General features: G+C 43.4%; 1 protein-coding gene across 7 annotated transcripts in view; it reads right to left on the reverse strand.

Annotated features, from left to right (window-relative positions):
- Nucleotides 1–22436, reverse strand: part of BCL9 (BCL9 transcription coactivator) — a 75673-nt gene that overhangs the window by 26821 nt on the left and 26416 nt on the right. The window contains exon 1 of one of the 7 annotated variants that reach the window (XM_043509855.1): nt 12285–12455. The exons of 3 other annotated variants lie outside the window; for them this stretch is intronic. The gene's annotated coding sequence lies outside the window, so the exon portion shown is untranslated. 3 more of the 7 variants (XM_038378217.2, XM_038378259.2, XM_038378236.2) reach the window with 3 other exon arrangements.

The raw sequence follows: 22436 nt of genomic DNA on the forward strand, positions 1-22436 counted from the left end.
TTCAGGAACCCAATTTGTCACAAAGTTAATTATTTCTGGGATGTTAGCAATGTACATCAGCCAGTGGTAAATAACTACTCTTCAACCACTACAGCACCAACAGTCAATTTACCAACATCAAACCTATTAGCCATAGACATATAGCAGTCTTCGGTAGACAGCTTTCAGATGGACTGGCAGGGCCTTGCCACCCTCATCTGATTGTCCTGGCGCTAGAGGATCAAGGCAGGCTCGTCACACCGCTCAATGAGCATAGCTCTCTTCATGAGGAAATTCTAAGCCCTCCCAGATCTGCATGATAAGGTAGTCCCCCCAACTCTGTGCTTGTGGTCTTGCAAAGAACGGCCAGTCTACATAGGGGAAATCCACAGCTACTGCAATCCATACCAGCTGTCTCCACCATCATGTCAGCATGCAGTCTTCATGATCTCCTCACTTAGGCCTACAACTGCCTTCTCAGGGACACAAGCCACTGCCAAAATGCTCTCCATCCTCAATCATGACCTCCATCTACAACCTGCTGCATTAACAGTGCCAAAAGCAGGAACAGATCTTCACCCACAAACAGGATCCATGCGTTGGTGTAGCTGGAACAGGCAAAAGTGAGGCGCCTGCAGAACCAGAAGTACTTTAGTGGCAGGCTAAGAACATTTCTGCACAGGAGCTTGGGAAGGACAGAAGTTCTCTCACAAGACACTGTGAAACAATTCCTAGATGCAACGAAACAGAGGGAGGTACCAAACAGTAGGGCGTACATGGTGTAAGGTAGAACTAAGGAGAGGGCAATAAGATCATGCATTTACTAACTGTAGGTATGTGTACAGCTTGATAATTAAAATATAGAACAAGTGATTCTAAACTAAGTATGTATTTTCTGCATATTTTCCTCTAATCTAATTTTCAGTAATATTATTGGTAATATTAAAAGGTATTGCTTGCAATAGCAGGTAAGATTAAGGTTTTTTTTTAAAAAAGACTTTAAAAAATTGTACATTTTAGAACACTAACTGTACAGGACAGAGTGAACATAACTAGACAATTTCTCCACACAAGAGAGAAAGACATCAGAAGACCTAAAAAGCCATAAAAATTGCCAAGAGATTCAGGGGCAGGAATACTATCTACAGTTACTTTAAATTCATTTTGAAGTTACTAGATTTTGAGTTGACACTATCCCCTTTAATATATTGTACAATTATCACATCAACAATGTGCTCATACTATCTCCCAGCAACCGCTGTTGCAGTTTAACTGCTCCAGAAGCCACCTAAAGTACATCTACACAGCAACAACAACAAAAACATACAGCAAGTCTCAGAGCCTGGATCAACTGACTCACTTGTGCTACAAAACTAAAAGTAGGGCTCAGACTGGAGCCCGGCTCCGAAATCCAGGAAGGAAGACTGCGTCTCAGAGCCTGGGCTGCCGTCTGAGCCCGAACATCTACATTGCTACTTTTAGCCCCACACCATGAACCTGGGTCAACTGACTTGGGTTCTCGGACTTTCAGCCATGAGGGTTCGGGGTATTTTTTGGCTGTGTAGAAGTGCTGTGTGCATTTGCGAGCCAGGTTACGATACACACTCGTCATGTCTACACCAAGGAAGTTCTGCAAATGTTTCCCATTGTTGCCAACACCATTTCAGTTCCACCAGCACTAGCTATGTTTTGACACTCATGAGCAGACAAGCAGCTGCTAGCATTTTGGGGCCCAGTGTCACCTAACCATCCTTAATATCCCAGCCTTAATGGACTTCAGTTACTGACAATACTCTTAACAGCAGTGGAACCAAACTGCTGTTAGCAACAAACAGGAACATTTTTGCTACATTTCCCTAGTGCAGACAGAGCCTCTGGGGCTTAACAAATTATGTCTGCAGCTCAAAGTTAATCTCAGTCAACACAATACATAGATGTCTAGCAGGTAACCCTGGTCTTTGAAAAGTAGCTCTTCTAGAGCTAGGAGCTATGCAAATATGTTGCCTATGCAGGCTTCCACATCTTCACCTCCAAATTCTTGCGCCTCCTTCACGAGGCAAGAAACAGGCTTGAAGCCAGTGGTGACCTCTCTTTCCCCCAAAAAGGAACTCACTCACCAAACTAAAAGATATTTAACATTTCAGCTCAAAACTACATAGAAAAGGGGAAAAAACCCAGCCACCTCAAACATGAAACATTAGTAGGAACCTAGAGTCAACGGAACAGAATAGGGCAGTGGTGCTCAACCTTATTACACAGGAGGGTCACACAAACCTAAGCACAATCGTGTGTGGGCCAAGATACTACCTATTTTAATAAGATTTAAAGTCATTTGTATTGATTTATATTTTAAGTTCAGCTTGTTTTATATTTAGACAATATTCTACATAGAAACAACCTATTTAAATACTTGTGCAACATGACGACAAAATGCTAATGAATCAGCAATTAGTATATGGTGTTGAAGCAGGAGTCAGGCCTTGTGAAATGCTCTGGTAGGCAGTGTATGGCCTGTGGACCATAGGTTGGGAACCCCTTGAATAGGGGATGCGAGGGTGGGAGTAACTGAAGTGAAGCCTTCTTGTTCCTCAGTATACAACACTACGGCATTGTTTAAACAGAACGAATAAGGCACATATCAGCCAGGTAAGGAAAATGGCAAGTGCTTTTTCTATTCATTTTGGCAGCCAGTTACTAAGTTTCTAGAATGAAAGATATGAAGAGTCTGTAGGCATAACACACATCAAGCTGTGATCTGGTCATCTCTCACAAGTTACAGAGCAGTGGAATTGATCAGCTTGTGGACAGACCTCCTACTCCAAGGAAATTCCAGGTGTTGCAGGAAGTGGTAGGTGCAATTAATTACTGAACCAGTGCCCCAGTACGCTGCAAGGATACACTGCATGATACCTTTCAGAATTGCTGATCGACTGTCCCCTCCTCACCTCCTTTCATATCAGCCTCTGATTAGTAGACATCTAGTAAATATTTCTAGCCTGATTTTATCTGACCCAAGTGAAAACTTCTTTTAGAGCTTCTCTAGAGGTAGCTGTATTCTAGTGATGTAAGACAGTGATTCTTACACATTCAGTAAAAAACACTACGCAATGAGAACATTAGGGTTGCAAGGATTCAACTTTTACTCTGCTCTGTGTGTGAATGAATAAATGAAGGATAGTTTTTAATGATCCCATGCTTTCTCAAACAAACAAAAACAAAACCACTGCATTTTGTGTCAGTTGCTCTATATCTAACAAAACTTAAAGAAAATGAAAAAGTTAAGAATGCCAATGGGACATACCCTGTACCCTTCTCTCCTGCCCCCACCCAAAGACACACATCTCCCCAGTAGTGCCGTCACCATACCAGAACTTTAACAGCAGGAATGACTGCTTCCCAGCACTGCCTTCCCCAAACTTCACCCAGCTCCATCCCAAATGGACCAGACTTAACCCGCACCCCTCACACTTACAGAACCTTTCTGCACAGTTCTGTAAAATTACACATACTCAGATTTGGGGAACAGTGCTGCAAAGCTGGCATCCCTACATGGGGTAGTTAAAGCTAGGCTACACTCTCTATGGTGGTATATGATTGTTGTACCACCGGTGAAGTGTGGGTCACCGGGGGGAGGCGGGGGAGGGGAGGAAGATGACGGACGATTATTGATAGCCTTGACAAAATCTAAAAAGCGAGAAAACAAGAAATTAAGTATTATGTACAGAGCAATCTGACACAAAATGCAGTGTTATTGTGTGTTGCTTTCCCAAGTTTTTTAGATAGGAGTCATTGCTGTGTTGAAGACACTTTAGAGGACAAGAATTTAAAAAACATTAAACTGGCAAACAGAACCCATACAGAGAACTACAAGATGCTACATGTGTGTATCCCAGGTTTGGGGGGGGGGGGGAAGAGGAGGAGGAGGAGAAGAGATGTGACATTTCAGAAATTTAAAAATATCATGAAGTACTGTGTATGAAGTTTAATTTTTACATGGAAGTATTTAACTTCAAAAATCAGGACTATAGGACTTCAAATCAAAACTCCCTAACTCATACATTTTACAAGGTCTCAAGGTGTACAGTGAGCAAGGCTCCAGCTGCTGTGAAGCCCTGCATTATTCAATGAGCACAACACAAAATGTACATGTTCAATATTTTTCTAAATTGGGTGCACATGCACAGCAAAACCTGAAGTACTCTGAAGTATCAACTGTACTGCAAACAGTACTATTTTCAAAGGCAAGTCAAAACTAGCTTTATGGGAATATTCAGAAGCATTTCTGTTCAATTATGGCACTATTTCTCTGACAATTTCAATTTTCTATCCCTAACCAAAAAAAAAAGTTGTAAGATTGTTTAAAAAAAAATTCTCCTCAAAAGCAGTTTAACCATTTTGTCTCAAATTCTCCACCCCCAACATAAAAACAAAAAGCCTGGAAAATTTCAACAGAACAGTTTAAATTTTTGAAGAGTAGCAAGCTACTCAAAAGAAGGTTGCGCCAACTTTTCCATTATAACATCACAGCACTATCTGTAAAATGGGCCTCAGAGTTAGCTCTTACGCTTTTAATTTCCAAGTGGCATAAAAGATATAAATCATTAAAGTAATTAATGCTCTGGCATTAGGATTTTCTCATCTGTCAAATTCAAAGCACTTGATAAAAGGGGAAAAGTACTAGTTGCTCCATTTTACAGACAGCTTAACTAAGCTCACAGATTTAAGGTATTTTTTCTGGGGCACTGTGGCCTAGTGGATAAAACATGAGCACAACCTGCCAGGGCAGGCCTAGGTAATTGCCTAGCCACATCTCTCAATGTCCCTTCCAGCTCTACATTTCTAAGATTCTGTAATTTTATATTAGAAGAGTTCTGGGTTCTGTTCCCAGCATTACAACCTTTCTATGTAATCCTGACTAAGTAAAAGAAAAGGAGTACTTGTGGCACCTTAGAGACTAACAAATTTATTTGAGCATCAGCTTTCATGAGCTACAGCTCACTTCATCGGATGCATTCCGAAAGCTGATGCTCTAATAAATTTGTTAGTCTCTAAGGTGCCACAAGTACTCCTTTTCTTTTTGAGGATACAGACTAACACGGCTGCTACTCTGAAACCTAAGTAAAAGTCTCTGGGCCTCACTAATCCTGTCTATACAATGGGTAATGATAGTTGGGCAAGTGTGAGAGTCATGAAGTTCAGAGAATTAAGACTAGCGAAGTGAAAAGATGGGCCAAGAATTTAGGACTCCCTGGCTCAAGATCATATGCACATTCTCTCAGGCAGGTTAAGGAGACTTTTTGGGGACGCAATCAGAAACCTTTTCACCAGGCCTATAGCTCCCTGAAACACATGGAAATGGAACAAAGCCAGTTCAGAGTATTCCAATGTTTTAAGAAAAGTTGAGTGCATAGCTAATTTAGCTACATCTGCACTGCAGCTGCTCTGAACTTCATATTGAATAGAGCCATTGCCTCAATCCATGTGAAGTTAAGTTACTGCATATATAGTGAAGTCTATTATAGTCCTATAGAACACTTCTAAAAGTGCTTTAAAAAAAAAGTATTATTTTCAAAGATGAGAAAGCACGCAATTTTCACTGAATGCTTAAAGGCAATTTCCCTCAAAGGAGGGCATTTCTTAGCCAAATTTAAGCTCCATGGTTTTTGCATGAAATTTTGTAATAGGTCAAGTGTACTTTTCCATTGTCCTTATTCTCAAAAAACAGTTGACTGTTTCTGCTCAAGCTTAAAAGAAAAAAAAAAAAAAGTCAAACAAACTGCTCCACTTTTCCCCGCCTCCTCCCAGACAGAAACCAAGCCTGAAAAATTTCAGCTCTTCAATTAGAAGTTGTTTGTTTAAAAACAGAGGGCTTAGAACAGAAACATTTAGGTTACCTTAACTATAGACACCATTCACTCTCCAGCTGTAATTTGTAAATTTGCAGAGTATTTTTGAGAACCTTCTTCAATGAGAGTTATGTACTCATTTGATCATAATCTTTATATTGCAATGAGGGGTTCAAGAGCAGGCAGAATACTCCACAAAAGGTGTACAGAAAGCAAATTCAACATTCACATGGAAACATTTACTTCTCACTAAGAGTAGCAGTTTAAGATCCCAGAGGGAACATACTAATTACCACACTGGAACAGGCCAGCAGTCCAGTATCATCTCCAACAGTGGCCAGCACCAGCTACTTTTGTCCCCCCATTTAAATTTCATCCTGATTGCTAATAGAGATTGGCTTGGCTGAAGCACATGGTTTGGTAGCCCTTCCAAAAAAAATGTATTGTCAATTATTACAACTCTGGATATTCTTGATATCCATATAAATATCCAATCTCTTTTTGAATCTCTAATTCTTGGTCTCAACAATTTTGTGGCAATGACTCCCACAGCTTAATTACAATTGCACCAAATATTCCACCAATTTACACTATCTTGAAGTTCCACATTCAGTCAGTCAGCACTGGGATGATAAAAGCTTTTCTATAGTTATAACAGAAATCTGGTTACAGTTTTAAATCCTATTTTTCCCCTTCCCTCTTTAACCTGACGTAAATTGAAAAAGCTGTTTGAGCTAGGGAAGTTTGAAAATTTAGGTGTAAATAATATTTGGCAAGTTTGGCAGGTTCTTAGAACAAAGCAAAAGGTATTATGCTTCCAAAACACTGAGGTTAGAAACTTAAATGTGTAACCATATTTCTTCAACATATGAATAACACTAAATTTTAAATTATTCATTGCCAAACTAGGAATATCAGAATGGTTAGTCAGGACTCAGATGACTTAATGAAGACCATCCTCATTTTTGCTGAGTTGTATGAAGTCTGCCAGTGCTTTTAAGAACTTTGCCTGGTCTACAAAAATGTGGGACTTCAGAAAGTCTCAAAAGGTGTAACAGGTTTTTTTGTTTTGTTTACATTGCACAAAACAATGATATTGGGGAAAGATTCCGTACACACAATTCCTCTATCACACACAACTTGGCCCCAGAACCTGGGTTTAATGCACTTAACTCAAACTCCACAGGGACTCATACAGAGCTCATAAGTAAGGACTTGAAGTCCTTAGTAAGTCTGCTTGGGTTAAAGGATTTCATATCTATGGAAATACACCACAGATCTTACTGAAGCACAGACTTCCAAAAAAGGCCAAGGCCAAGCCAACTAGGCTGAAGGATTTTAAGGCTGCTTGCATTCCTCTGAAGAAATACTGATGCAGTTTGAGCAAGCGAAACACCAAGGCCATGTCTACACTACAGACTTCTACTGGCAGAGCTATACTGATCAGGGATGTGAAGAGGTGTGATCCTTGACTGACACAGCTGTGCCAGCACAAGCCTCTGGTGTAAATGCAAAACTGTGCTTTTGCCAGTATAGCTTGTTTTGTTTGGGGGTGGAATAAGCATAGCTTTGACAGTATTAGCTGCATCCACATTAGGAATGCTTTGCCAGTAAATCATATTGGTATTCCTATAATAGTAAACCGCTCCTAGTGTAGACATGGCTCAAGGATGTTGGTTAACATAGCAGGACATAAATTTGCATATTTGGTCAAGACTACGGTCAGGTCTACATTCAAGACTTAAGTCAACCCAGCTATGTCGCTCAGGGGTGTGAAAAACCCACACCCTTGAGCAACATAGTTCAGACAACCTAACCTCCAGGGTATGTCAACAGCACTAGAATTCTTCTACTGACCCAGCTACAACTTCTTGAGGAGGTGGATTAACTATACCAATGAGAGAACCCCTCCCATCGCTGCAGTGAGTGTCTATACTTGAAAGACTACAGTGGCACACTTTCAGTTAGAATCCTAAGTAGTTCCATATGAAGAGGATACCAAATTTTTACCCTTGATTTTGTTTAAAAGAAAAAAACCCACACACACACTAAAACCCTGAAGAAATTCCTACACTCTTCCCACCCTATCCCCCCACCAAAAGAGAGACTGAAAGACTTTTAGGATTGAAAACATGTATCAATAAATTAAGAGGAAAACCTTTAGAGAAAGATTTATAAAGGCAAGTATGAGAAATCCCAGAAGTTAGAGAGTAAGACTTTAGACAGGCAGCTTGAAAATGCCAATTTAATCCAATATAGGACTTATGTTTCTATGAATATGAATCCCATAACAGTTGTTACTTTAAATTCTGTATATGGACTAATCCTAATCTGAATTGACCAGAACATACAGGGTTTAAAGGTGATTTACAAAGGGGGGAAAAATGGAGTTTGTACACTTTGTTTCTTTATTATGTATAAAGGTGATCTGGAAGAGGCTTTTTTTTTAAATTAATATAAAGCCTTTTTTGCTTACTTTTTACATTAGGAATTCAAGTCCTACCTAACCTAGAAGGTTATGTTGACTGGTGAACAATTAAATTACGAGCTCACAAGAGCTGAGTGTGAAATGCTAGATTTACACTAGAAAAGATTTGCCACCATAGCTATATTGGCAAACGCCCAGTGGAGAAGCAGCTTACTTCAGCAAAAGAGTGATTTTGAAAGGGCAATTTAACTTGGAAATGGTATAAACTAACTACACTAGCACTAACTATACTGGTTAACTGTGTCTATACTAGGAGCTTTTGAAAATATAGAGGTGCCACAAAAAGCCCCACGTCTAACTGACATTGCTATCTGAGCAAATATGTAGACCTGCCCTGGCCAAAGATGAGCAATTGAGAGGGAGGGGTTATCGTCAATTGTTTAAAAAAAAAAAAAAACCTCTAGTTTTGTTTGGTTTTGTTTACACTTGTTTAATGATTAACAAAGACCTCCTTTATACAAAATGTTAACGATTCAATTTCTCCACCCCTTCATTTAAGGTGTTAAGAGTTAACAATAATGCCGAGACCCAACCCCACCCCATAACACAAGTCCTCCCGCAAAATCTGGAAAACCCAAGCCTGACATTTCTAATAGTTCCAAGTTAAAAAACAAGCAGATTTTTTGTTTGTTTGTTTGTTTTGATGGGGAGGTGGGGGCATACACAGGAGAAAGGGAGTGAGTATGACCCTTTACACACATAAAACAGCAAAAGAGCACTCAAGCTCAGTTTAAAATCTCCGTAGGCCACCTTTAAAATAACCATAGCCATCAGACCTAGTTGGCCAAGTATACATTGGACAACATAGTTATGTATCACCAAACCAACTACTGTACCACGGTTTCCAGGAAAAAGCAGATCTACCTATTGCAGGCAATGGGTGCAAGGAACAGGCATTGAACACAGTTTAATTACAAATATAGACCCAAAAAAACCCCCCAAAAAAACAACTATGTTTATACAAGTTCCCATGCCCAAATTACCAACGCTTGTTGTCAGCTATGGGTAGTTTTTTCCTAGGGTAGACAAGGCCTAACTGAATGAACAACATTAAGTAGAAGCAGGATGGAGGTGAATGGAGTCAGAATTAAGGCTATCTAGGGGATGTTAACACAACATTTCCATATTTTCCTATGTGGTTTTTGATTAATTTAGGCGTTTCTGGCTTTCAGTGTTTGTTTTCACGCTATTTTAAGACGACATGCACCCCAGGTCACTATTTACAAAAATAAGATAGTTATTCATTTCTTTTTCTTAAATTTAGTCCATTTAAGAGTACTACGCATATAGTCAGTTTTCTGGGATGTTTGTGTGGGTCTTTCATGTCTTTCACACAGCAACCTGGGAAAGAACCACTTTTTTCAGGATAGGAAAGTGTGATTGTAAATCCCACCCCCCAAAAAATTGTTAGCATGGACCTTGGGGAGGTGTAGTACCTGCCTCCCCTCCCTAAAACTAATATCTGAAGAATTAATAATTAGAGAATTTAAGGGGAAAAGCCCCATTCAGGCATGACCATTCTTCCTCCCTCTGCCCCCCCCCCCCCAACCAGTTTGGACACTTATTAACATTACCAAGGAGTGGCAGTTTCTTCCCAAGACAGAGCCAAAGGAGAGAGTCAGTCCTTCTCTCCTCTTTCACAAGAAAGGTCCTTGAACAGTAGGTTAGGTTCCAGGACAATGGATTAAGTTGGGGACACTGCATTATGCACATTTACTCTGAAAACACTATTCTCTGCAATACAATCTTCCTCAGCTGGTGGAGTTTGAATTATTTCATGATCAACTCCTTAGTCCACATCTCTATCACCACCAGCTGCAACCATCATTTCCCAACCATAACCCTTTCCCTATCCCATGCTTCCTAACCTGAAAATAAGAACAGGCTGTCTGATCCTCTCTAACAACCACTTAATCACCCACCATCTCTTTCAAGTCCCAATTATCCCCCAGGAAAGGATAGGGGATGAATTCTATTTATACCTACATCCCCTACAACTTGACCCTTCCCACCCGAGTCCTCATGTAATTTACCCTATCACAGTACGCTGACGCCTCAAGCAGTCTCTTCCTCCCTGATCAATTTTCAGAGTAGCAGCCGTGTTAGTCTGTATTCGCAAAAAGAAAAGGAGTACTTGTGGCACCTTAGAGACTAACAAATTTATTAGAGCATAAGCTTTCGTGAGCTACAGCTCACTTATGCATCCGATGAAGTGAGCTGTAGCTCACGAAAGCTTATACTCTAATAAATTTGTTAGTCTCTAAGGTGCCACAAGTACTCCTTTTCTTTTTTCCCTGATCAATGGGCACGTTTTTACCCATAACATTATGAGGTCCCCTCACCTCCAAGTCACCTATGGGTGGAGAATCAGGATAGAGGATGTTATCTCTAAGCTCCACCAGCAACCCAGATATGGCATTCCCTCCACTTTTCTCCCAACAAGAAATCCTTCCTTTTAACCTCCCAACTCCATATGCGGGGGTCTCCCCTAGATTTCCAGACTCCCTTGCTCCAGCGCCGGGCAACTCCCACCCCGTATGCCTCCCCTGGGATTCAGCACCTGCTTCCCCCCTGCACAGTGCTAGGAGAGTGCACCCACCCACCTCTCTGCATGGACCCCCAGACTGGGCACTCCCCCCCCACCCCACACGCCCTCCCCCCCATCCCACACGCCTGCCCCACAAGCCCTCCCCAACTCCCCACCCCTGCCCCACACACACTGCCTGAGCCCACCGCCGCCACTCTCTGCCCAGCCCCAAACTCTGAAACTTTCCCCGGGGCGGGCGGGCGGCTCAGCCCTGCCGGGACCCCCCCGGCGGCCGGCAGCACGCGGACCCCGCTCCCGCAGCCACACAGCGCCACTTACCGAGCGGCGCCGGGCGGGAGGGGAGGGGGCGGTTCTCAGCTCCGGGCGGGAGGGGGCGGCGCAGCGTCTCCCCCCGGTGGCGGCGGATCCATTCCCCTCCCGCAAACACACACAGGATCCATTGTCCGCCAGCGCTCCCCCTCCGCACACATGGTACCGCCCGTCACTCCCCCCCATTCCAGCTAGACGAATGGTGCCACCCGTCGCCCCCTCTGCCCCGCCCCGGCAATGGTACTGTCCCCTACTTACCGAGGGGATGGTGCAGCCTCTCAACCCCGCCCTAGGAATGGTACTGTCCTAAAGGAGGAGACTGTAAATACCCTTCCCCCACACAATGGCATCAAGCGGCTTCTTAAAGAGGCAGACCTGAATCCGTAAGTCCCTTCCGCGCCTGCACGAAGCACCGCCCTTACATTCCCCCATTCATCTTGGTACCGCCCCCTCAATTAACATAGCTCATCCCCCACCTCACTGTGGCACCACCCCACCTTTCCCCTTTAAAGAGACAGCCGCCCAATTCTGCTTCTTAAAGGGACACTCCCCCATTGCCTCCCTCTCTCGCTGCCCCTTCCCAGCGCCCAGCGGCGACGGGGCCGCCTCCTTTCCTCGCCCTCCCACTCACTCCCCCCGCCCCCCGAGCCAGGTGAAAGCCCGGCCCGGCCGCCCCGCGGGGCTCCCCGCGCCGCCCCCTGCAAAGCCCCAGCAGGCCCCGGCCACGCTGCGCCCGGAGCTGCCCCAGCCCTGCCCAGACCGCGGCCGCCCCGGGAGCCGCTGGGCAGCGCCGAGGCGAGCGGGCGCCCGGCCCCCGGGAAGCGGGGCGCCCCCAGCCCAACCCCACTGACCCCGGGTGGGGGGGGCACAACGCAGCACGGCGCAACCCCCCGCTCCCCAGCGAGGAACCAGCCTGCGCCGGCCCCCCACATACACCCCCCGCGCCCGCCCGCCGCTGTGGCAGGGAGGCGGCGCCCACCACCCTGGGGTGCGATCAATTGTCTCGGGCAGCAAATTGTCAACAGTCCTCAGCCTCCCACACCCAGCGCTGCCCCTGCGCCGGGGTCACAAGGGAGACGGGGGCCGAGATTCAGGAGACTGTAGCTGCGCTCACCTGAAACGGGCCTTCCTTAGAAATACTAAGGTCCGCACAGAATCTATTACAATGGATACTCCAGCCTGCCTGAACCTGGGGGCAGAGCCAGACCTGTCAGTCACGGGCAGCGGGAGCATGCCCTGCCTCCTGAAGTTTCCTCCACTGGCAATAACGTCCACAGCCCGGATGATTCTCATCTATTTTCCGAAATCACAGATGGTGAGAACTAGTATTTGAAGGGGGGAAAGTACAGTTTCATCTTCCCCTCCACGGGCTGTGCACGCAGAGACAGGAAACTCTGCTCTGCCCAGGACAGAAGTTGATTTTCATTCTTGGGTTAGGCTGATGTGTTCTTTCTAGTTTATTTATTAAAGCCCCGTTAGACATGCTGAGTGTCAAGACCAGAACAGATCTGTTATACATGGAAGGAAGAGTGCTTCAAGAGCTCAATAAATCACTGTGTTCCAGCCAGTGGATGGATCTCTTTTTGGTACCTATTCCCCGGATTGAATCACGTCCTCAACGAGCCCTCTCCATGATCCCCTGCTAGCTTCTGCCATATGAATCACGCTGCCTGGTTAATTAATGGATGGACCCCTTCAAAAAAATCTGATTCTCTGCATTTACCAGTTGAGGGAACGGACAATAGATAATTGGCACTGGACCTCTGCAACAGATGTGATAGGATGAGATCCAGAGGGGATAACAGGAATTAGGGGGTAGGACTCACATGAACTCTGGATCACTGACACATCTGTACATGAGATCAGCATTCTCAGTAGGTTGCCCTAAGAATTGGATTTTTGTTTCTGTGACAAAGTGAGCAGGGGAGCCAAGCACTGAGGATTATGCACCATGCTGCATCCATAAAGGTGAGAATACAAACAAATACTTATTTATATTTTCCCTTTGGATGTTTGTCCCTATGATCATGCTTCAGTAGAGGAGGTGAAAGTGGGCTCAGTCTTTACCCCCAAAATATTTCAATTCGATAGCAATCACCCTGCCCTCAAAGAGGCCAGATTTATTGTCTTGTAAGACCAACATGAGCTTCTTCTAGGGTTCAAGAATGGACTTCACAGAGGGTCTACTTTTTACTGGATAGGGTCCACATGTGTCTGATTTCTCCTGGAGGCCTCAGCAGAGGATTTGAGCAGAGAATTCCCGGGGGAGGGAGATGACCTTTGGGCTCAGCTTCCTATCACGCACTCTGGTGCTGCCAGTGTCCATGCTTTGTCCAATACCCTCCATTCATGACTCAGAGGGAAGCAGAGAAGGAAGATGACAGGTTTCAGAGGAAGAGATAACTGAGTTCTGCAATCAGAGGCATGGCTGCAGGTATTAGCTACTGGGACTCAGGAATGATCTTCCACTTGGCACGCTGCCTGTCTGGCTTCACTCCCATCACAGAGACAGGGGCACTGCCTCCCCTCCAGCCATTTTATTCCCAATACTGCCTGCCTCCTTCCTGGCAGGAGAAGGGATAAAGGCGAGTCAACCTGTCCTGGGTTGCATCTTGCCCAGCAGAGTGTCTTCCCCCCTCACCTCCAATTCTACCTGGCTCTGTCTGTCCTTTCCTGCCCAAGGAAGGGAGGCTGAGGTAATCCCACCCTAGCTAGTTTGTGAAAGGGAAATTGTTATCTGCCCACAGAGCTGGGCAAGCTCCCCAGTGAGATGCTAGATAAAGTGGAGGAGGAGGGGAGAGGAGAGCAAGAGACTGGGCCCTCCCTTTACTCTCTGGCTTTCTCAGCCTAGCTGGTTCCTTGAAGCCTGCAGTGGCATCAGCCGCTGCAAACACCTCACCAGGGAAGCGGAGCTAAGGGGATATTCACCCAAAAAGGCAAATGAAGCCCTGGGACATTGCTGGGAATTGACACGTTATTGAACCAAAGAGTTAGTCAGTATTATGATACCACATTTGGAGTCTCCCTCAGACAAGCTCTGCAGCAAGAAGGGAGAGAAAATTTCAGGAGGGGGGTATTCCCACACAGCCCGTAACTGGCAGGTCTGGGTCTGTCCCCAGCAGGCTTTGCACCCATTCCAATGGATCCCTAGACCCTAGCACGAGGAAGAATGCACTAGGTTGTGCAACAGTCCACAACTAGATAAGAAGGAATGGACAAGAATGACAAATAAGCACAACCTATCAACCCCAAAAGTGCTGGAAAGCCCCATCCTGAGCAAATGTTTGATGTTTTGGGGATTAAATGCTAATGCAACTTGAAACCCCCTTGTGGCCAGTGTTTTAGGGTTTACAGTGGTTCCCCCTCCTTCCACTCTGTGGATCATTTTGAGAAAGATACAGATTCTCATAAAGACTCACCTCTCCTCCCAATACACTACCTTCCCTCCACCACTCCCACAAAAAAGTTCTCAAAATATTTAATCCTGTACATCATGAGAAGAGCACTGACCACAGTGGATATATCGCATCTATCACTGACAGAAATCCAAATTTTGGCATTGTCACACTTTTGCAACATTTAGATAGATTGTCATGCCAATAAAGTTAGTGTATTGAAATGTAGCATTTTCTCTCCCTTCCTCAGTCTTCAAATGACACCATCCCTTTTCCTATCCACTCTCCACCCTTAAAATAAATCCCTGCTCTGTGGAAGCAGCATAATTATACTGGAATAAAGGCACTTATTCTGGAACAGTGTCCACATGGAGAATTATACCAATATAGCTTCAGTAGTATAATTCCACTATAGCCATACCAGTCAATTTCCCCATGTAGACAAGTGGTAGTTCTATCATTTTCCCTCTCCATCCCTTATTCTTAAGATGTTGTTCCCTCCTTGTTCCCTCCCACACAGTTATCTATTGGGAATTTCTTCCCCTTCACTTACCCCTCCCCCACCTCTTGCGAAGGCTGAAAGCAGGCCCTACATTAACTCTTTGCAGTTGTAGTTTTCCATTTCCAGCCCACAAGGCTGAACTCAGAGGGATAGCCTATATGAGTCTTTTTTACCTACAGTGTCCCACTGTGGCTACTACCAAAGCAGCTCCATTGATGGTAGCAGCAGTTGGACACTTTTTAAAGATCAGTCTAGTGTAGTCAAAGACTTTCTCCTCCTGAACTAATCTCTGCTTCTTTACCCACCCATCCCCACCCTAATCGGTACCAAATTTTAAACCTTGCCTATTTCAGCATTTATCATAGTTGTTTTTTTAAATTAATGTCCACAATCCCTCCTCCTCCAGACATGTGACTATTTTCTTCCCCTTAGAGCCACAGCATAAATTGAAATCTTTTTGTTAGGGCTGTTGATTAATTGCAGTTAAATAATGCAATTAACTCAAAAAATCAATCGCGATTTAAAAAAATTAATTGTGATTAATCGCAGTTTTAATTGCACTGTTAAACAAGAGAATACCAATTCAGATTTATTAAATATTTTGGATGTTTTCTACATTTTCAAATATATTGATTTCAGTTACAACACAGAATATAAAGTGTACAGTGCTCACTTTATATTATTATTACAAATATTTGCACCGTAAAAATAAATAGTATTTTTCAATTCACCTCATACAAGTACAGTAGTGCAATCTTTGTCGTGAAAGTGCAATTTACAAATGTAGATCTTTTTTGTTATAGAACTGCACTCAAAAACAAAACAATGTAAAACTTCAGAGCCGACAAGTCTACTTAGTCCTACTTCTTGTTCAGCCAATCGCTAAGAAAAATAAGTTTGTTTGCATTTACAGGACATAATGCTGACCGCTTCTTATATACAATGTCACCTGAAAGTGAGAACAAGCATTCGCATGGCACTTTTGTAGACGGCACTGCAAGGTATTTACATGCCAGATATGCTAAACATTTGTATGTCCCTTCATGCTTTGGCCACCATTCCAGAGGATGTGTTTCCATGCTGATGACTCTCTAAAAAAAAAAAACGCATTAAATAATTTGTGACCGAACTCCTTGGGGGAGAATTGTATGTCTCCTTCTCTGTTTTATCCACATTCTGCCATATATTTCATGTTAAATCAATCTCGGATGATGACCCAGCACATGTTGTTCATTTTAAGAACACTTTCACTGAAGATTTGACAAAACGCAGAGAAGGTACCAATGTGAGATTTCTAAAGATAGCTACTGTACTTGACCCAAGCTTTAAGAATCTGAAGTGCTTTCCAAAATCTGACAGGTACAAGATGTGGAACATGCTTTCAGAAGTCTTAAAATAGCAATACTCCGATGCAGAAACTATAGAATCCAAAACACCCCAAAAAAAAAATCAACCTTCTGCTGGTAGCATCTGACTCAGATGATGAAAATGAAAATGCATCAGGCCACACTGCTTTGGATCGTTATTGAGCAGAACTCGTCATCAGCATGGACACATGTCCTCTGGAATGGTGGTTGAAGCATGAAGGGACATATGAATCTTTAGCGCATCTGGCTCATAAATATCTTGCGACACCGGCTACAACAGTGTTATGCGAGCACCTGTTCTCACTTTCAGGTAACATTATAAAGAAGAAGGGAGCAGCATGATCTGCAAATGTAAACAAACTTGTTTTTCTGAGCGATTGGCTGAACAAGAAGTAGGACTGAGTGGACTTGTAGGCTCTAAAGCTTTACATTGTTTTGTTTTTGAATGCAGTTTTTTTTTTTTAACATAATTCTACATTTTTAACTTTAATGAAAAAGAGATTGCACTACAGTACTTGTATTAGGTGAATTGAAAATTATTATTTTTTGTTTTTACAGTGTAAATATTTATAATAAAAATAAATATAAAGTGAGCACTGTACACTTTGTATTCTGTGTTGTAATTGAAATCAATATATCTGAAAATGTAGAAAACATCCAAAATATTTAAATAAATGGTATTTATTATTATTTAACAGCGTGATTGACAGCCCTACTTTTTGGAGACAGGGCCTCTCTCACTACATGTGTGTACTCAATAATATGGAGCCCCACTGTGGTTGGGGCTTCCAAGTGCTGCTGTAATAAATAAAAGAAAAGGAGTACTTGTGGCACCTTAGAGACTAACAAATTTATTAGAGCATAAGCTTTCGTGAGCTACAGCTCACTTCATCGATGCATCCGATGAAGTGAGCTGTAGCTCACGAAAGCTTATGCTCTAATAAATTTGTTAGTCTCTAAGGTGCCACAAGTACTCCTTTTCTTTTTGCGAATACAGACTAACACGGCTGCTACTCTGAAACCTGTAATAAATAATGAGTAGATGTGCATCACTGATGATTCACATATAGGGCCCAATCCCAGTTCCTACTGACATAATGGACTCAATCGTGGTCTCCTTAAGAGACCAAGCAGTTTAGGCTGGGATTTTAAAAAGTGCTGGAGGGAGTCAGGCATCCAGTTGCCATTCCATTTAGGTGCCTTTGAAAATCCCAGCCTTACAGTTTAATCGTGACAAATAAAATATTAGCAACAGGTTAACAGCTGCACTTTCCCTTTCTATGCATGGTTCTCCACTGGCTTGCCCCTTGTGTATGAAATGGGTGTAAAACCCACTACTAGATCAGAAAGGTACCATGTCATACAGGCAAAAATTACTGGCCAACCTGCAAGGCAATGGCGAATCATTCCTTCAATCTCAAATAATCCCATCAAGCCACCATCTTTTCTTTTTTTCTCCTCCCATCTCACCTTCTGTCTATTCCTTCCTCTCTTTGGAGGGCTCTTGAAATCAGTTATCAGAACATTTTACTTTACTCTTAGGGCATGGCTACACTGGAAACTTCAAAGCACTCTCGCGGGAACGCTCCCATGGCAGCACTTTGAAGTGCGAGTGTGGTCACTCACGAGCACTGGGAGAGAGCTCTCCCAGCTCTCCTAGTAATCCACCTCCACGAGGGGATTAGCTCTGAGTGCTGGGAGCACGGTTCCCAGCACTCGGAGCCTGTTTACACTAGTGTTTTAAAGCGCTCTGACTTGCTGCGCTCAGGGAGATGATTTTTCACACCCCTGAGCCAGCAAGTTAGAGTGCTATAAAAATGTAAGTGTAGCCAAGCCCTTAGAGTTAAGTTGGTACTTTGCCCTATCCCCTCTGGGAATTGTCTACAGTAAAATGCCAACCAGAGTGAATTCCCAAGGCAGGAATTCTCAACTAAGAAATCCCTACTGTTGGCCTTGAAGAGTTTCACCATGGGAACTTGTGGCACCTTAGAGACTAACAAATTTATTTGAGCATAAGCTTTCGTGAGCTACAGCTCACTTCATCGGATGCATTCCGATGAAGTGAGCTGTAGCTCACGAAAGTTTATGCTCAAATAAATTTGTTAGTCTCTAAGGTGCCACAAGTACTCCTTTTCTTTTTGCGAATACAGACTAACACGGCTGCTACTCTGAAACCTTGGGAACTGACAACAAAAGCCTCCCTGCTGATTATAATAGCTCTGACAGGTTGTAAGGTGGAAAGGCAGTCTCTCAGGTGGCCAAATCCCAGACCATTGAAGGCTTTAGAGATTGTCAGCAACTACACTACACTCAAGGAGGCCTTCCCCTCCCCACTTATGTTCTTCGAAGCTGTTGCAAATAATCCAACTCTCCTGGTTCTTTAAAGTATTAAAACAAATCCAAGAACACCCAGAACATCACAGCTGTCACCACACTGCATACCATGGTCTTAGAACTTCATGGCAGCAACGGGCATACAACTCAATCTTTCTGCTCAAAAGCACAGTCCTCTACAATTTGGGCTATGATACACAGCTAAGGAGCCCCAATTCTATCCACATAACAGCAGTAGTTCACATGCCTACCAGCTCAATACATTTATGTTCTGCTTTCTATAGATGGTTCCGAGCTTTGCATACTATGATTGCTGCTTTCATGCTTTTAGCCCCAATCCTGCAAAAACTTACACAGGTACTTAATTTACACACATAAGTATAGACCCATTGAATTCAAGGGGCTACTCAGGCAAATACAATTAACAGCATAAGTAAGTGTCAGCACATGGGCTTTTAATCTCTTTTAAAATTATATAGTAGCCCCTGTCCATCTGTCATTAACTCCAGTCAAACATCCTCCACCACTGTAGACACACATTGCTGTTCCAAATAAAACAAAGAGTTTTGCTTGAAAACGAGTGGATCAGGCCCTTCGGGCGAGTCAAATCCCTACTGTGTCAGTCCTAAAATTATTCTGTTTCCTTTTCTTCTTTACAGTGGACTGACCATTATTTCTAGAGTAGAGATAGGCAGTCACCATTAAGAACTCATTATTTACAAACAGTTACCATACAGATCATCACAGGTCTTCCTTACACTTAGATGATATAATTATTGCATTAGTAGCCCTTTGGGCCCCAATCCCACTCAAGTCAAAGGACACTACCATTGACTTCAACAGGAGCAGAATGGGGGCAGATAAAACACTTCCTACCCTTTTCAGGTTCTAGACCATTTTTCCTCTAACAACTTTCTGTTAAAATTATGCCACATATGTTCTATCTGTTGAACTACAATTTCCCTCTTTGAAAATGGTTATACCTTAGGGTACATCTACATAGCAATTACACACCCACAGCTGGCCTGTGCCAGCTGACTCGGTCTGACAGGGCTTGGGCTATGGGACTGTAAAATTGTGGTGTAGACATTCGGGCTCAGGCTGGAGCCCATGCTCTAGAACCCTGCAAGGGGGGGAGAGTCCTAGAGACTGCGCCTAAATGTCTACCCTGCAATTAAACAACCCCATAGCCCGAGGCCTGCAAGCCCAAGTCAGCAGGTACAGGCCAGCTGCAGGTGTGTAAGTGCTGTGTAGACGTACCCTTAGAGCACTGAAGCACTACACACTACTTAAGAATCTAATCTCCACTTCCTTGCACCTTATGCAGTCCTGAGTACACTTGTGCAAAGTGGGTGTAAAATGCTTCCACTGTTGTGAATGGAGATTCCAATTGCCAGGAGGCTTTTTTGGGTATTCCCTCCCCCACCTCACTTTGCTCAAGTGTAAGTTATTGAACAAGGTGCATGCAACAGTATCAGACACTATGACTTTTTCTCCTCCAACGTTGACGTTTTACGTGGCTGTGTGTTACAATGAGCCTTCCAGAGAGGCAAGAATAAATTCTATAAGAAACCAAGGTGATTAAAGCCATAATACTGCAATGAGCCCTGCACGGGCACAGGGGGCCTGCCTGCATGAAGCTCACTGCAGGCTGAGTGTCTAAAACAGGAAAGTGTGAAAGAGGCAGTTAAAGGACCACTGTTAATTTAAAGACTACTCTTCTATCTGAAAAAAATGTTTTAGCGATTACTGCTACTAATAATTCCTAAGATTACTATAACAGGTTATATTTTTTGCTATTTTTTCCAGTTTGGTTACTTTCTGCACTTGACAGCATTGTGTGTCCAGTCAGCCTCATTGTGCCTCTAGCAAAATCAGGTATGCCCTCTTACTGCAAACATTTAAGCACATGCTTAACTTTACTTAGGTGAGTAGGGCCACTGAGTTTCCCTTGTTCGTGTGGAACTTCATGTGGCCACAGGAGAGCGAAATACATTGTTAATATTGTTAATACATTGTTAATATTAGAACGTGATTGTAAAAATTGGCAGAGGAACTCAGGTAGTTTTAGTACCTGAAACTATTTTAAAGTTTCAGAGTAGCAGCCATATTAGTCTGTATTCGCAAAAAGAAAAGGAGTACTCGTGGCACCTTAGAGACTAACAAATTTATTTGAGCATAAGCTTTCGTGAGCTACAGCTCACTTCATCGGATGAATGCATCTGATGAAGTGAGCTGTAGCTCACGAAAGTTTATGCTCAAATAAATTTGTTAGTCTCTAAGGTGCCACAAGTACTCCTTTTCTTTTATTTTAAAGTTGTTAGGCCTCCAATCCTGCAAACTTCTCTACAATTCTGGGACTCCCTATGCCTCCAGGGAGCCCCCCTGAAATAAATGCTGTTCTGTGCAGAAGCAGTGGTCTGACTTCATTGAGCATTTAGCAGGATTAGTGCCTACATTTCTGATTCATAGATTCCAAATCCAGAAGGATCATTGTGATAATCTAGTCTGACCTCCAGCATCACAGAGGCCTGATCTGCCCCTTTCAAGATATTAGTCCAGATCCAGACATCAAACAGACAAAACCACCCTGATCCATTATAAAAATGCAGCTGTAGAAAACCTCATCTTATAAAGAAAGCATCCCTGGCAGTTACTAAGCAGGTACACTGCAAACTTTAGCTAGCAATGTAGATAAAAATTCAACATTATCTCCCATGTTAAAAAGAAGAAGATATATTAAACCAGAAGGAAAATCAGATAAACATAATATGGAAAAATATATGCTTATGAAACATGTGGAATATCATACATTCATGCAAAATTAGGGTTGAGAATTTGAATGTACAAAAGTTGAAGTTTGCACAGGAATGTTAACTCAGCTACACTGGACATACTCTATGTAAGGTATTTGTTTACACATGCAGTTAGATGTGAACAAGCCATGGGAGCTTGGCTTCAGAAATTCCCGACTTTTGTGCATCTAAGTAGAGTCCTGCGTGGATACAAACTTTCTATTCGCAGATGCAGATATCCACAGAGCTGCAGAGATCTTGCGACAACGAGCGAGACCAGCAGGGCCGTGGCCCTCGACCGGACCAGGAACTGCTGCGGCAAGAGCAGCAGCATGTCGCACACCACTGTTTGGACAGGACTCCTGTCCAGGAGCTTGCAAGCTGCTGCACACACCAGAGTGACCATGGACAGCTGCCAGTGAGCCTGTTGCCCACCCTAGTGGGCAGGGCTGGGGGCAGCACAGCCAAGTTGGAGGAGCTGCCCAGGTGGGGCACTGGCTCCTGCGAGTGGCGGCCCAACATTCTGCTGCTTTCACCACTGCAGTTCCTGGCCCAGTTGCTGGCCGTAGCCCTGCTGGTCTCGCTCGTTGTCGCTAGAGCCCTGCGGCTCCATGGATATCCGCGGATATAAATTGTGTGTCCGTGCAGGACTCTACATTTAAGTTAAACTATAATCTTAGACTTTTATTAATTATTATTATTTAATGCCCTTGTTTTTTTAAAAAAAGTATTCTCCCACAGCCCCACAAGTTTCCAGCTAACCAATCCTGCCTCTGTCCAACTATACCACATGCCTAGTCCATGACAACAATCCCCACACCAAACCACCCTTGCTGCACCCATCAAAAAGCCTGTCAATTGCCCTGATATACA

This window comes from Dermochelys coriacea, chromosome 1, assembly GCF_009764565.3.
Source record: "Dermochelys coriacea isolate rDerCor1 chromosome 1, rDerCor1.pri.v4, whole genome shotgun sequence".
Classification (NCBI taxonomy): Eukaryota; Metazoa; Chordata; order Testudines; family Dermochelyidae; genus Dermochelys; species Dermochelys coriacea.